Here is a 17285-nt window from a genome sequence, read left to right on the forward strand (position 1 = left end):
GTCCAAAAATCGATCAAAGGTGAAAGTGACGACAAATCAGATAGAATAGCCAGTTGCTGCTTACAACAGGATAGCGTGGATATTACAAACGGGGATGACCATTAGCAGGGAATCAATTTGCTCCCAAAAAATAATCGGAATTTGTCTGAATATGAGGTCAAGGATAAGGACCAGTAGATCCAGCTCTGCCATGGCCACCAGGTAGCAAATGACACATTTGATCAGACCGTAGTTTATGCACTTCAGTCTCAAAATTGCCATTAAGTTCACTGTAAGGAAGACAAAAATGAAATTACGCATCAGGCTTGTGAAATAAGATTGAAGTTTGATTCAAGACGTGTTGATAGCTTCAAATGATATGCTGCATCCTGTGATGAATTAAATGAGACTGAAATGAATATACGAGCAGGTCTTTGATAGAGTCGAACAAAGCATTGGTAAATTAACAGAAGGTCAAGGTAAGGACGGAAGGAAAGCACGGGTGACAGTGCTGTCACACATACTGTGGGAGCAGAAAGTTCACTTGGGAGCGAGGGGATAATTGGGGTGCCCGGCGTGTTGGGAAAAGTCATTGGTGACGGGAGCCGAGCGTGACTGGTAGGAGCCAGAGGTCAAGGGTCACGTACGGACGGCGGGCGGGGGAGTGATGTGATATAATTTCTCATTTTTCCAAATTATGTATTGAATTGAGCAACATTTATTTATGATAAGAAGTGTAAAACCCCTCCAGTTCTGTAACACTTAAAACAGTCACAATACAGGTTTAATTCCAATTTAAGAAAAAAAGAAATGAAATGATAAACATATCTTCATTAAAACATTGAAAATCCTAAATATGCTTATTCCTCAAATGGATAGAAACACACGTAACAACAGGTGGTTTGCGGAAATTTGACAAATAATTACATTTTTGGAACCATAGAACAGAAGTCGTTCACTTCTCTACAGCCTTTCAGAATGTGATTGTAATGTTGCAGTCTTGAGGTATTATCTCCTCGTTTCTTGAAAGCAAATGGAGGGTGGACATTTCTGGCTTCTTCTCTATATTGTGGTTGATCCTCTTTAGTAGTGCAATGTAATAACGGGTAAAGTATATTGACTCGTTTCACTTCCTTAAGTGATTTCTAGGCAGGATGTTTCTATTTGATGAATGGGAATAACTCCCCCCAGTGTCTTCACAAATTCTTCCAATAAATTACTTCGGAACATTCAAACATAATGTCAGTAATAGAATGCTTCGAAAATTTTTTAATGTCAATTGTCAAATGTTTTGGTTTCATCGCAATTATCTCCCTGCACGGTGACCATGGTGTCAGAATTCCATTTTCCACACGTTAACATTATTTTTTCGAACAATATACGAAAATATCCTCCACCCTCCACGCAACCTACACGTGAGTGTGATGTGACGGCCACAGGAATGAGAGGAAGGGAATTCGGGAGTGGTCGGGGGAGCCAGAAATGACGGGGCCAGCTGCGGTGACACTGCACCCCGACATACCCCCAGAAATAACCCGTTGTACCCCCAGCAACACGATACCTGGCTATCGTTCCAAAAAAACAGTAAAAGTATTTCATGCACAGACTGACAAACACAGACTCACCAACAATCACTGAAATGCTCTCTCTCTCTCCCTCTCTCTCTCTCACACACACACATACACATACACACACAGACACAGGCACACACACAGACACACACACACACACACACACACAGAGACACGCACAACTAAACAAACAGAGAGACAGGCAAACTGGAACAAATTCAAGAATATATATATATATATATATATATAAACACCTTAACATATACAAAGTCAGACACACACACACACAAAGATACACATAAGCACACACAGAAAGAAGAACACATGCAATAATACATGCACATACCAACAGAGAACACACAAACAGAAAAACCCACACACACGCAAACAGAAACACGCACAGAAAGAAACATGCACTTACCCAGTAAATCTAAGAAGCTCAGGCAACTTAGAAGACATACACACACAAAAAACACAGAGAGACACACAAACTGGCATGAAGTCACGGACATACAACCATATGAAATCTCACACACGCGCAGAGAAAACACACACACGGAGAGAAGCACACAAAGATGTACAACATTGCTCATGCTCACATGTACACACACACACAAACACACACTTATATACAGAGGAAGCCCACGCACAGACAAATACAGGCACAGAAGCACACGCACACAAACACTCACTCACATAAAAACACACTCATGCAAGCACAGACGCATTATCTCTCTCTGTCTCTCTCTTTCTCTCTCCCTCCTCACATCACTTTCACACAAACACACACATTCATACAAACACACACACATACATTGTCCCTCCAGCTCTCTCTCTCACACACGCACTCAACAACACAAACATAGACATGCACATAACATAGACACACAGGCACACACAAACGCTCACACACACACACAAACAGAAATTCACACTGAAGGGCGAACACGCGAGCGCACATATGCAGACACACATGCATGCGCGCACAAAAACAGATGCACAAATAAAAGCATAGGGTATCTTACATTCTCAAATTCTCACACACACACAGAGGTGCACAGGCGCACGTGCGCGCATAGGCACACGTAAACACACACACAGAAACACACAAAAAATGTACACAACCGCAGGTAGTCATATACTCACACAAACATATATATATTATATATATAACACAGAGGTGCACAGAAACTCTCTTGCATAAATACATGCGCGTGACATCACACACAAACACAGACATTTTGCCGCACACACACACGTGTACTCGCGCAGAGTCAAATAAAAGTTCACGCACAAACACACACACACACACACACAAAAATGTAAAAAGACCAAGATATACATAGAACACACATGCAGACGCACACACACACACACACAATTACATGCACATGCAGAAAGAGAAATTTGTCCATGCACTCGCTGCATACAAATACAAAAAAACGCTGAAAAGCACAGTCACAACCGTGGAACAAATTTTCTGAAACACACAAAACCACAAACACACACAGACACACACAGATAGATTCGCACAGAACACAAACAAACAAATACACAATCATGAATGCACATACACAGACACTCACTTACACATTCAAACACAAGCGCTTATGTGCACACGCTATCACACGCACATGCTAATATTTACACACACACACACACACACACACACAAACACACACACAGACTGACTTACACATCAATTTCCGAAATACACGGGACGCACTCACCGCCACAGAAACACAGAAACAAGGGGGAGTACAACTGCGCACAAATACACATGCACATGGTCTCTCACACAAACGCAATGCACCCGCACACATGCACACACACAAACACACGCGCACATGCATGCATATGCGCTCACAGTACACACACACATACACACACGTAAACAGAAAATTCAGAAGCACACCTAAACACACTTTTACTAACACACACACACACACAATTACTAACAGAAACACAGAATTCCCTCCAGCACACAGACCCAGATATGCACACATTCACACGCACTCACAAGCAGGCAATTGCATGCATACACACTTATATTTACACAGAACAATCAACAACATCTGATGGTTGCACAATGTTCAGCACCATTCATACTCCTCAGGTACTGAAGCTGGACATGTCCAACTCCTGCGGAACCTGGACTAATCCCGGATTGGGCTGACAAGCGTCAAGTAACATTCGGGCCACACGCATGAAATGCAATGGACATCTCCAACAAGCATTCAACTATCGCTCCTTGACGTTTAATCCATAAAAACCACCGAACACCACTCTGTCAACAACTGGGGGATAGCATTGACCAGAAGCTGATCTCTATTAGCCTCATAAATTATTTACCTACAAGGGCAGGTCAGTGGCGTAGAATAGCACAAGTGACTCACCTCTTGACTCCCCAAAGCCTGTCGAGCACCTAGTAGACACAAGTCAGGAGTGTGATTAAAAGCTGCCTACTTTCCTGGATTAATGAATCTCCCTCAAAACTCTCGAAGTTTGACGCCGTTCAGGTCAAAGTAGCCCACTTGATTGGTACCACATCCACAAACAGTCACTCCCTCCACAACATACACAATGAAGCAGCAGTGTATACCATCTTAAAGATGCACAGCAGAAATCAATCAAACGTTCTCGACATCACCTTCGACACGCCAGCAGATAATACGGAACATAATCCCCTATAATTCCCCTTCAAGTCACTCACCATCCTGGCTTGGAAATATGTCGCTTTTCTATCACTGTCGCTGGGTCAGAAGTCTGAAGCTCGCTCCCTCACTGCACTGCACGTGTACGTGTACCGCATGGACTCTGTTGGTTCAAGAAGTCTGCTCATCATCACCATCACAAGGGAAATTTGTGATGATCAAGGAATCTTGCCCTAGCCAGTGAAGGCCTCAACACATTATGTAGTTGAAAATATAATTATTTAAAAAAAAACTAGTCCTGTTCAGCATCTGGTCAGCGGTAACACCTGGATGCTAATAGTGAGGCACTCCATAACAGTAATGTCATTGAAAGCCAACAGCAAATGGTTAAGCTTTCTCTATTTGGATGTGGTGATTGCAAGGAACTTGTGTGGTACATATGCCACTTGTCAGCCAGAGCCAGAACATTGATCACATCATGTTTTATTTGGACATGGACTGCTTCAGTATTTGTGCAGTGGCGAATGGTCCTGAACATTTTGAAATCATCAGCCACCCCTGACCAAATGCTAGATGGAAGGTCATTGATAAAGCAAATGAAGATGGTTGAGCCGAGGAAACTACGCTGAGGAACTCCTGCAGTGATGCAATTCAACTTAGACGCCTGACCGACAACAACCATAACCATCTTCCTTTGTGTTAAGTATGGTTCAAAGCAGCAGAGATTAATCCCGCTGTTTACCATTGCCTACAGTTTTGCTGGGGGTCTTCGATGCGAATCTCGGTAAATTGCGACATTGATATCCCGGGCAGTTAGTCTTACCTCATCCCGGGAGTTCAGCTTTTTGTCCCCGTGTTTGAACGAAGGCTGTAATGAGGTCAGGAGTTAAGTTTGGCGGAACCCAAACCGGTCGACAGTGAGCACGTAATTACTAAGCACGTGCAGCTTGACAGCTCTCTAGATGACCCCTCCCATGATGCCACTGAAGCAGAGAAGATTAAGAGGGCAATTAATTGGCCGGATTATGAGTTGCCTTTTTGTTTGTAGACAGAGCACATTTGGCTAATTTTCCACATTCAGGGGGAGATGGCATTGTTTTACTAGTACTGGAGCCGCGTTTCAGCAGTATTCACCGGCCTGGTATTTAATGACATTTTCAGACAGTTTTAGAGAATATTCAAGAGTCAACCACATCGCTGTGGGCCAGCGGTCACAGAGAGGAGAAACAAAAATAGCAGATGCCCTTATTCAATATCATTAGTGAACCACATATATTTTGAATGAAATGGATGATAGTCTAATGTTCACCATTGCTGAGGAAAACATTCAGTTCTGGATTTGATTAATCCATAATTGAATTCCAGTTCCAAAATTTGGGATCCGAACCCATTTTGCCCGAGAATTAGTGTGGGCCCTGGATTACTATTCCAGCAAAAGCTTTACAAAACTACCGTTTTCACCCAGCTTGACACAGTTGTGGCAAGTTCGGAACTCAAGCATGGAGTGCTATTTCCTGAGTATTGGCAGGGTCCATTGTAATTACACGATCCCGTGCCTTCATCCAAATATTGCTAACACATGGCTATGCTACAGAGCCACTCGTGATGCTGGCCATTTAACTTCTCCATTCTGGGCTCTTGGCAACCTCAGTGCTTCCTCCAAGTTATGTTGAACATGGAGGGGTGCTGATTTGTGAACTGAATTGGCAAGGGTTTGGGGGTTTGCGGGGGTGTGGAGGACGGTGTGGGGTGTACCCTATGTGGCAAAGAGAAGGATCTGTCCTTGCACACCTTTGACCTGATGCCATGAGAGTAGATGAGGGACTCGGTCTTTGATGAATACTCGCCCCCGAGGTTATACCACGGTGCAACCACCTTTGTTGGCTGGGGGGGTGGGGTGGGGTGGGGGGGGGGGGGGGGGGGGGGGGGGGGTTTGGTTGGCGGTGGTAATGAGTGATATTATGAAGGTACCAGTGGTAAGGATTGGGAATGGCAGTAATGCCGGATCACCAACTGCTCAGAGACAAAGGGATCGAACATGAAGTGATCAGTCTCGTTTAACCTCAGGCATTGGGCTGCGAGAGTCTTGCATTCATTTGAGAGGGAGTGGCATTTACTGACGAAAAGTGAAGACAATAGCTTCCGACTTCACAAATTTCAAATGGCAAGAAGAGTAAAGAGTTAACTGTGGTTTATAAAATTAACAACTGGACAGAGAGAATTACCAGGCACACTACCAATAGCCAGAATGGGATAATGACCTTTGTGTATAAGCAGAACTGCGCAATTGAAACGAGGAGCTGATGGCAACTAATCATAATATGTACAAAGGTAGTAAAATAAATTGGACAATCTCCTGTCCATTGTTGAAGCATTCCAAAATATTGTTCTCAAATTCTGATACAGTTTTTTTTTAACATTCCAAATCTATTGATCACAGCTTTGTATCCAATTTTGTAACATTCCAATCTATTGATCTCAGATTCTGATCTGTCGACTCCCTCTCTGTGGAATCACTGATCCCTGTCAGCGTCGGAGGTGATGCTCCCGCGGACACGGTGTGATAAACATTGAATAAAGTCATTATATATAGAAGAGGGCAACCAACCCGTTACAACAGTTAGGGGCCATGGAAAATCACTTCAATTGCAGTCTCTGAACAAACTGTTTCAGGTACACTTTCCAATTCAATAATTTTTATTTCACATTAAAATAGAATGGAGAGAAGCGGAGCATCTAAACGGCTCAGCGGCGAGCGCTCTGCTGCAGAGAAGATGTAAAGCAGGGTGACAAGCGATGAGAGTTAGAGAGCAGAGGAGTTATCATAACAGCGTTTAAAACGGTTTCAATTGGTTAGCCGGTGTGGTTATATTAATGGCGTCACAAGCGGAGAGAGTTCAAGGACTGAGGAGTTACACAAACGGGACATGCCACATGAATACGGTGGCTACAAGACAATGTCAGAGGGAGGAATTGTGTGACGAGTAACTCACTTCCTGATTCGCCAAAAACTGTCCACTATCCAGAAGGCACAAGTCAGGAGTTCGATGGAATACTCCCGAAATGCGTTGATGAGTGATGCACCCACAATGCGCATGATGTTTGACATAGTCCAGGGCAAAGCAGCACACTGGATTGGCACCGCAACCACAGTCATTCACTATCTCCACCACCAACGCACATTAGGAGCAATGGGAACCATCTACAGTGTGCACTGTAAGAATTTGCCAAGGCTCCTGCGGCTGCATTTTTAAGACGGTCTACAACAGCCAGCTAGAAGGCGAAGGGATGCAGATAGATGGGAAAACAGCCACTTGGATGTTCCCCTCCAAGCCACACAGCATCCTGACTTGGAAATTTTATGCCATTCCTTCACTGTCGCTGGGTCAAAATCCTGGATCTCACTACATAACAGCACGTTCGGTGTACATACTTCAAATGCACTGCAGCGGTTCAAGAAGGCAACTCACCAAAATCTTCTACAGAGAATATTTGAATAGCAATGAATCCAGTCCCAGCCAGCAAAGCGGGGATATCATGAAAAGAGTGAAAGCATGTGAAAGAGCGAGAACGGAGGAGTTATACAAAACAACGTGCGGATCAGCGAGATTTAGAGAGCAGAACTGTTATTATTAAGCGCGGGATGCGGCGAGAGATCGAGAGCAGTGGAATTATAATAAACAGCATCAGGATCAGCGAGCATCCGAGAGCTTAGGTGTCATAAAAATGGTGCAAAATCGAGAGCAGATGAGTTGTAAAAAGAGCGTCAAATGCAGGCACAATTTGAATAGAGAGCAGTTACGACAACAGCCAGAGAAGCAGTGAAGTTTCTAGAGCAATGGTGTTATAAAAACAACGGTAGAAGCAGCGAGATTTTGAGGAGAGAGGACTTGGAAAATGAATATGAAAAGCGCCAAGAGCTCGAGAGCAGAGGCGTTCTGAAAACAGTTTGAGAAGCAGCCGGAGATAGAGAGCAGAGGGGTTATGAAAACAGCGTGAGAAGAGCAAAGGTTTCGACAACTGAGTAGTGAGAAAAACAGCTGAGATGTAACGAGAGTTCAAGGGCCGTAAAGATTTAAAGCACCATGAGAAGTGATGAAGTTTCCACAGCCGAGATATGATAAAAACCATGAGAAGCTGCATGATTTCGAGGGAAAGTAAGGTAGGAAAACTGTGTGAGAGCCAGAGAGATTTGGAGGGCAGAGGATCTGTGAAATGGGCGGCAGAAGTGGCCAGACTGCAAGAGCAGAGGAAATTTAGTAACAGCGGGAGAAGTAGCGAGAGTTCTGTTGACTACTCCTCCGTGTTTAACACCACTTGGAAGAATCAGTGAGGGTTAGAATGCACCTTGGGTTGTGGAATTCAATGTCCATCACCAAGAGTGGCGCCTTAGCACCACTGCTGACAGAGCAGGCCGAGTCCTAAAGGACACACAACTGTGGGATTTGTTTTATGGCGGCTGTTAAGGGAGCAATCCAGATGGATAAAACTATTTACTGTCTTCAGAACTCTACCGATCCAACCTGCTTCTGTCTACGATACAGCAATTGGTAGCAGGCGACACAACGCAGTTCTTGTGGAGATGAAGTCCTGTCTTCACAATGAGGATCCCCTCAATCGTATTGTGTGGCACTCGCGCCACACTAAATGTGTCAGATTTAAGAAAGATCTAGTAACATGCATCAGGGCATCCATGAGACTCTCTGGGCCATCAACAGCAGCAGAATAGCACAAAACTACAAACTATAATCTCATGCAGAGGAATGTTCCCCAAACCACCATTACCATCAACCCGGTGGATCAATGAAGGGTGAAGGAGGGCATGCGAGCAGCAGTACCAGACATATCTAAAAATCACGTGCCAACCTGGAGAAGCTGCAACACAGTTCTAGTGTACGCCATAAAGCATAAGCAGCAAGTGATAGAAAAGGCTAAGCGATCCCAGAACCAACGGATTACACCTAATGTCTGCAGTCTTGACGCACTCAGTCGTGAATGATGGTGGACAATGAAAAAAAAAACTCTTTGGGGGGGAGGGGGGGATTAGGATCGAAAATATCCACATCCTCAATGTTACCGGATCCCAGCAGATCAGTGGAAAAGATAATTCTAAAGCATTTGCAACAAAACTAAGGCAGAAATGTGGCGTGCATTATAAATCTTGGCACCTCTTGTGTTCAACATCATCAACGATGTAATTCTTCAGCCAAATCGAATCATATGCAACGAAGTTAAGAAACGGCTGAAGGCAGTGGGTACTGCAAAGCCTTTGGGCACTGACAAGAACGCCGCAATACTATTGTATGCTTGTGCTGTATCCCGAGGCAGGCTCTCCCGATACACTACAACACTTGCATCGAACTGACAATGCGTAATATCCCCAAAATTGCTGTTATCCTCCTCACTGTTTCCTTAATATCAAAAGTCTGTGTTTTCCTTATTGTTTCATACATTTCACCAACCTGCCTCTGCCCTGCCAAAACCTGCTATTAAACTTCTAATTGTTTACTACAATTCACTAATCTGTCTGTGACTTCCCAAACAATGCTGCTTTCCTCACTGTTTAAGATTTTTCATCAATCCTACTGTACCCTCCGGAAACCCGCTGTTATCCTGCTCACTGTTTACTACAATTCAATAAGCTGTCTGTGTTTTCCTAAATAATGCTGCTTTCTTCATTGTTTACCACATTTCACACATGTGCTTGTGTCCTCCAATATCGTGATGCTATCGTCACTGTTTACACTGACTTCTGTCCTCCTAAATCCTGCTGCTATGCTACTCACGGTTTATTACATTTTCCAGTTTGTCCGGACCCTCCAAAATCCAGCTTTTACGCTCACTGTTTACAACATTTCAGCAATCTATCTCTGTCCTCCCAAATCCTTCTTTCATCCTCCTCACTGTTTAGAACATTTCCCCGATCTGTCCATGCCTTCCGCAATTCTACTGCTATCCTTATCACTGTGTGCCTTTCGCTGAATAACGTGTGCTCTAAAAAAGTTGAAATCATACATGTCCGATATATGCAAATGCAATTTTCATCAACAGATGCTGCGGCCCTAATAGCGATCCCTGTGGAATACAATTTTCAACATAAAATGGATTGCGAATTTTTAACTACCTACCTTTCCCCTTTCCGGTTGTAGTAGAGGGTGATGATGGCTTTCCTGATGGGTTTATGCATGTGGGGGCGATGGCGTCGTTGTATTATCGCTGGACTAGCCCTCCAGAGACCAAGGTATGGCTCTGGCTTCTTATCTCGCCCGAGCAAATGGTGTATTTTAAATTAAATAACATGGAATCAAAAAAGTCTAATGATGTCCATGAAATAACTAATCTCTTTCAGGGAAGGAAGTCTGTCATCCTTACCTGGCCTAGCGTACATGTGACGCCAAGCCCACAACAGTGTGGTTGACTTTGAAATGCCCTCTGAAATGTTATAGCAAGACAATCAGTTGCATCAAAATGCAACAAACCCTCAAGAAATAATTGAAATCAAATGGACCACATGACATCGAACTTGGCTTGGAAATGACAACGGCAATCTCAGCCTTCTTGACACTTGGAAAATGGTCTTTACTACCATCTTGTGGCTAGTGCCAAATTTGGGTGAGTTGCCTCCCAGACTAGTAATGCATCACCCTCACTAATGATATTTTAATGATAGTGTCACAGAACACCACCAGATGAAGTGTCACAGTCGGGAGGGTGCTGTCGAGGAGTTGTGAACATCGAATTCGGCCTCCATGATTTCTCATTGCGTCATACCATACATGAGCAAGGGATATGTATTTGATTGGCACGTAACGCCCCGCCTTCAGCTGATGAAGCATAGCACCTCCACCAAAATGACATTACTGCTAGACGGGGTTTGTGCCAGGTTTTGAGGGAGCGTTCAAGTGCAAAAATATACTTGACCTCTTGCTCACCAGCCTGCCTGCCGCAGATGATTCGGCCCATGGTAGTTTTGCTTAGTGTGACCACCGTACGATCATTGTGGAGACTAAGTGCCGACTTCACAATGAGGAAACACTCCATTGTGTTCTGTGGCATGCCCTCCGTGCTCAATGAGGTCGATTTCGAAAAGAGCCAGAAAATCTTTCATGGGCATCCATGAGGCGCTCTGGGCATTAAGCGGTAGCAAATTTGGAATCTAACATAATCTGCAAATCATGACCCTACGTATCCCCCCCTTTAACATTACCATCATGCCAGCTGATCAACCAAAGTTCAATGAAGACTACAGCGAACCATGTCAGGAGAAATGCCAGGCATATCTAAATCAAGAGTTTCAATCCGGTGAATTTACTGCACATGACAAATTGCGTGTAAAACAGCATAAGCAACACGTCTTGGAGAGAGATAAGCAGTTCCCATTACCAACGGATCAGATACATGCTCCGCAGTTTTGCCACATCCAGTCGGGAACGAAGATGGATAATTAAGAAACTCCCTTGAGGAGGAGGGGCCATAAATAAGCATATCTTGAATGATGCAGGAACCCAGCACATAATTTAAAAGTAAGTGTGGAGCATTTGCTACAATCTTCAGCCAGAAGAGCCGAGTGAATGATCCATCTCGGACAATTCCACAGATCCCTAGCATCTCATCTGCCTTCTGCCAATTGTATTCGTTCCATGTGATATAAAGCAATGCCTGGGGCACCGAATGAATATGATAAGGCGATTGGCCCTAACATTATTCCGCCATTCGTGCTGAGTACTTCTGCTCCAGATTATAGTGAAAGCGCACCTAGTGAAAGTTTTCCATTAAAGCTACCACACAAGCATCTACACAGCTAAGTGGTACATTGACTAGATATGTTTACCCACAATATGCAAGACAAATCCGACCTGGCCAATTACTAGCCCATCAACCTATTCTCGGTCATTAGTGAATTAAAGGAAGCGGTCATCAACAGCTATAAAGCGGTGATATGTCAGCAATAGCCTGCTCACTGCCGCCCAGTTTGGTTCCGCTGTGGCCACTCAGGTACTGACCTCATTACAGCCTTTTTTTCAAACATGGACAAAAGCGCATGAATCTCGGTGTGAGGTGAAAGTGACTGCCCTTGACATCTACGCCTCATTTGACCGAGTGTGGCACAAAGGAGCACTTGCAAAAGTGGAGCCAATGGGAATCAGGGGGGAAATTATCCGCTCGGTGAAATCATACCAGCACTGATGAAGATGGTTGTGGTTGAATGTCAGAAATTTCAGCTCGAGAACATCACTACAGGAGTACCTCAGGATAGAGTCATCGGCCCAACCTTCTTAAACTGTTTCATTAATGTCCTGCCTTCCATCATAAGGTCTGAAGTGCGGATGTTTGCCCATCAATGTACAATGCTCAGCACCATTCCCAACTCCGCAGATATTGAAGCAGTACATGCCTAAATAAAACAACACCTGTACAGTACTCAGCTTCAGGCTTACAATTGGCTAACACACGTTTTCGCCACACGAGTGTCAGAAAATGACCATCCCCAACAGTAGTGCCTCCAAACATGGCCCCTTGATGTTCAATGGCATTACCATTACTCAAACCCCAACTAACAACATCCTCGTTTTTTCCATTGTCCGCGCACTGAACTGGACTAGCCATTTAAATACTGTGGCTACAAAAGCACGTCAGAGGCTTAGAATCTTTAAATGAGGAACTCAATTCCTGGCTACCAAATTCCAGTCCACCATCCACATCGCACAGCTCAGGAGTGTGTTGAAACAAGCTACACTTGCCTGGATTACTTTAACCGCAGCAACACACAAGAAGCTTGACACCATCCAGGACAAACCAGCCGGCTTGATTTGCACCACATCCAATAGCAACAGTGTTAAAATCTCCAAGTTGCACTGCAGGAATTCTCCGAGGTTCCTTCGATAGCACCTTCGAAACTAAGGCCACAAACATCTAGAAGGACAAGGGCAGTATATAGATGGCTACAACACCACCTGAAAGTTTTCATACATTTATCCAGCTCCCTGGCTTGGAAAGATCGACATCGTGGAGGCCGGAGTTGAAGCTGAGGAATTCAAGGGCAACTCTCTCCTGAATGTGGGACTTCCACTGGTGGCCTCGGTGATACAACCTGTAAGATATGATTCCGTATATCATGTATATGCAGGCAGGCTTAATGTCCAATTTCAATTGAGAATAGGACTAAAAATGCCGGTCCCCCGGGAGAGGGTTTCGTAGTGGTAACAGTGAAGTTAATTCCCAGAAGAATAAGAGGTTTCCCTTTTCAGTCGGCGATCACTCTTTTTTTTCTCCCACAGCGTCTCTGGCTTGTGATTTTTTTTTTGTTTTTCTGAATGCAATGGAGGATGGCTCATTGAATTTTCTCGAACAAGGCCTTTGACAGACAAGGAGTGAAAGGGGGATGGGAGAGGAGGAGGAAGCAAAGTGGAGTTGAGCTCACAACGATATCAGCCATAACGTTATTGAATGGCAATTTAGGGTCCCAGGGCTGAGAGGCTTACTTCAGCTCCTAATTTCAATGTTCGTATACCCGGGCCGAATCGCATATATCTGTGCTGCTAAACTTGGCTCTGATTCGCTAATAGTTTGATTAACTCGGTGGAGAGAAATGTTCCATTCCTGCTCCTATATTTTTATGTCCTAATGCCGTAGTAATAGCTCTAACATTTACGGTCACTCTACTGCCGAACATTTTACAGTTATGTGTTTAGCTTCCAATCAGTATAGCGCTGTGATTTCAAATCCCATCACTGGCACGATTTCAGGCAGTTAGGCCTCTGCACATAACCCTCCGGATGTGCTCGGACAGCTCTATTCCGAAATGTTTTGTTCTGTTTGGAAGAACATGTAGAGTCGATATAAATTGCAGGGTGAGTGGAAATAGATGGGTGGCGTCCAAGCTTTCCCTGCTTTAAACATTCTATCGTTTTACTTGAAAACATTAACACTTGCCCCTATGATGCAGTCATGACCGAGTGGTGAACGCAATGCCTTAAAAATCCATCGTCTTTCCCCAATGCAGGTGTGAATTCTGGTGACTGCATTGCTCACCAGTCTGTCCTTTAGTTGCCTCCAAAACTAATTATTGGCTAAATGGAATCGAACACATTCAAACAAAAACTTTGCTTCCAAAGTTCCTTTTCTTCCTTTAATCCAAAAGCAAATGTAACAAAACTGAGCCAGGTTGCTGACAACGTTGCTTTCTGTGTGTCTGTCTCCCCATAGAGGAAAAGACTTGTCCTCTGTCACACTTGATGTATTTATCCATGTGGGTCAAAGTGGATCAGTCCCCACAGGTGTGAACACATTTTTAATATTGAAAAAATATTCGCTTATGTAATGCACCTTCACGGTAGATTGTACAGAGAATAACAACACAATTCACAGTTATAAGAGGAGATAAAACCGTATTGTGTTTAGGTGATGACTGCGCATTGACTCAGTGCCCATATGTTAAAGTGTGCAGAATGATTGAAAGGTTCACTGAGCAAAATTTTAAAAAGGCAGTGCATTCACTCGATGTGACTGTGTGTTCCAGTTCTAAATACCATAGCAATTTATATTGCTAAGAACTCACTATTTTAAAAGGTTGGATGTTATGCACAGGTAAGATCTAATTTTCTCATTTTATTTGAAATGAATATTCATAAATCTATGAGTTTGTGATCTGTCTGAATAACAGCAGGGCTGCCAACGTTTGTACAGCACCTGCTTGCAGACAAAGGACACGAAGCAATAATATATTGTTAAGATTTTTAGGTGCTCTTATGTTCGCATTCTGCTTCTTAAGCTTCACAGGAGCAACAGTGACTAGGTTGGTGTTTTTTGGAAATTCTAACTTGAACACGAGTTTCATGTACAGCCAGCCCTTGAAATGGAGGTGGATAAGCTCGGATGAAGGTTCTTCATAGGTTTTTGCATTCATTACAAAGTGAATTGCCTGTTTTATTTTAAATGTAATTGTGTGATGTCAAATATAACGAGAAAAGGGATGCAAACAATTACATTTGTTTTCCACAAACAGAAAAGGCCACATTGACCACATCAGTTTCACTACTCTCCTTTAGGGAAGGAAATGTGCTTCCATTAGCAGATCTGGCCTGCATGTGACTACAAACCCACAGCAATGTCGCTGAGATTTAAATGCCCTCGAAAGTGACCGAGAAGGACATTCATTCGTAACAAACCGTTACAGTGTCAAAAAAAAGACACCAGATGGACCATCCGGCATCCACCTGAAAATGGAAAAGATAACGGCCAACGACCTGCGTCCCGCCAACGTCGTCCTAAGTTACCTCTGGGCGGCAGTGGCAAAATTGGGAGAGCTACCGCAAAGGCTAGCCAAGCAAAAGCCTGACATAGCCATCCTCACAGAACCATATGATACAGGAATTAACTCAGACATCACCATCACCATCACCATGCCTGAGTATGCCCTGTCTCACCGGCAGGAAAGTCCCAGCAGAGCTGGTGACACAGTGATGTACAATCAGCAGGGATTTGTCCTGGAAGTCCCCAACAGCATCTGCGGAACTCAATAATCCTCATGTCATGTGGGAAAGGAAAACTCCTGCTGATTATCACGTACCACCATCCTTCAGCCGTGGAATCAGACGTCCTCAATGTTGAACATCACTTGGAGGAAGCACTGAGGGTGGCCAGGGCGCAGAATGCACTCTGGAGGAGTGCCCGTAATGTCCAACAGCAATTTAGGCTCAGTAGTGCCACTCCTGAAAGTGCCGTCAAAATCTAAAAGCCATAAATGCTAGACTGGCTCTGCGGCAGGTGGAGAGTGAACCAATAATTTACTTGAGCACATTCAAACTACCTGACATAGATGCATTTGTCTATTGCAGTATCGGTAGACACGGCAACCACGCAGTCACTGTGGAGACCAAGTCCCACATTCACAATGAAGATAGACCCCATTATGTTGCTTGGCACTACCACCGTGCCAAATGGTATAGATTTCGAACAGACATAGCAAGTGAAGACCGGGCATCCAAAAGGCGCTGTTGGCCATCATAAGCAGCCGAATTATAATTGAACATACTCTTAACCTCATGGCCCGGCATATCTCCTATCCTACCATTACTATAAAGCAAGGGTTGCAACTGGTTCAATAAAGAGTGCAGGAGGGCAGTCGAGGGGCAGCAGCAGGCATTCATAAAAATGAAGTGGCAGCCTGGTGAAGCTACAACACATGGAGTGCTTGAATGCCAAGCAGCATAGGCAGGCAAATAAGAGACAGGGCTAAACGATGCAGCAAGCTGCGAATCAGATCAAAATTCTGCAGTCCTTCCAAATCCAATCGTGAGTGGTGGTGGAAAATTAAACAACTGACCGAAGTAGGAGGCTCTACAAATATCCCCTTCCGAATGATGGAGTAGCCCAGCAGATCAGTGGAAAGGTTAAGGCTGAAACATTTGCAAAAATCTTCAGCCAGCAATGCCACATGGATGATCCATCTCTGACTCCTTCGGATAGGATGGGTCCAGCATCATAGATGCCAGGCTTTAGCCAATTCTATTCACTCAAGGAACAACTTAATCCACTGGGTATTGCAAAATACATTGTCTTGTCCTCGACAATATTCCGGCAATAGCGCTATTAGTGCTCCAGGACTTGCTGCACACCTAGAGAACCTGTTCTAATATGGCTACATTATCGGCAACTACCAGCCTAGGTAGAAAATTATCCAAGTACGTGCCGTACAGAAAAAGCAGGACAGATGAAAGAAGGCCAAGAACAGCCGCGAGAACCTACACTCCACCCTCTGAAAAGTAATACAGGACATAATGAACAGAGCTAACAAGCCTCAATTGCTTAGCAATGAACAGCTCATTGACGCAAAAATTGGGTTCCGTGAGGGCCACTCAGCTCCTGACCGTATTACAGCTTGGGTATAAACATAGGCAAAGGATCTGAACTGCCAAGGTGAGCGTAGAATGACTGCCATTGACATCAAAGCAGCATTTGACCGAGTGTGGCATCAAGGAGCCCTTGCAATAAAAGAGTTAATGGGATCGGGGGACAACTCTCCACTGGTTGCAGTTATACCTTGCAAAAGGGAAGATTGTTGTGCCTGTTGGAGGTCAGT

The sequence above is a fragment of the Cetorhinus maximus genome, chromosome 19 (genome assembly GCF_964194155.1).
Source record: "Cetorhinus maximus chromosome 19, sCetMax3.hap1.1, whole genome shotgun sequence".
NCBI classification, from domain to species: domain Eukaryota; kingdom Metazoa; phylum Chordata; class Chondrichthyes; order Lamniformes; family Cetorhinidae; genus Cetorhinus; species Cetorhinus maximus.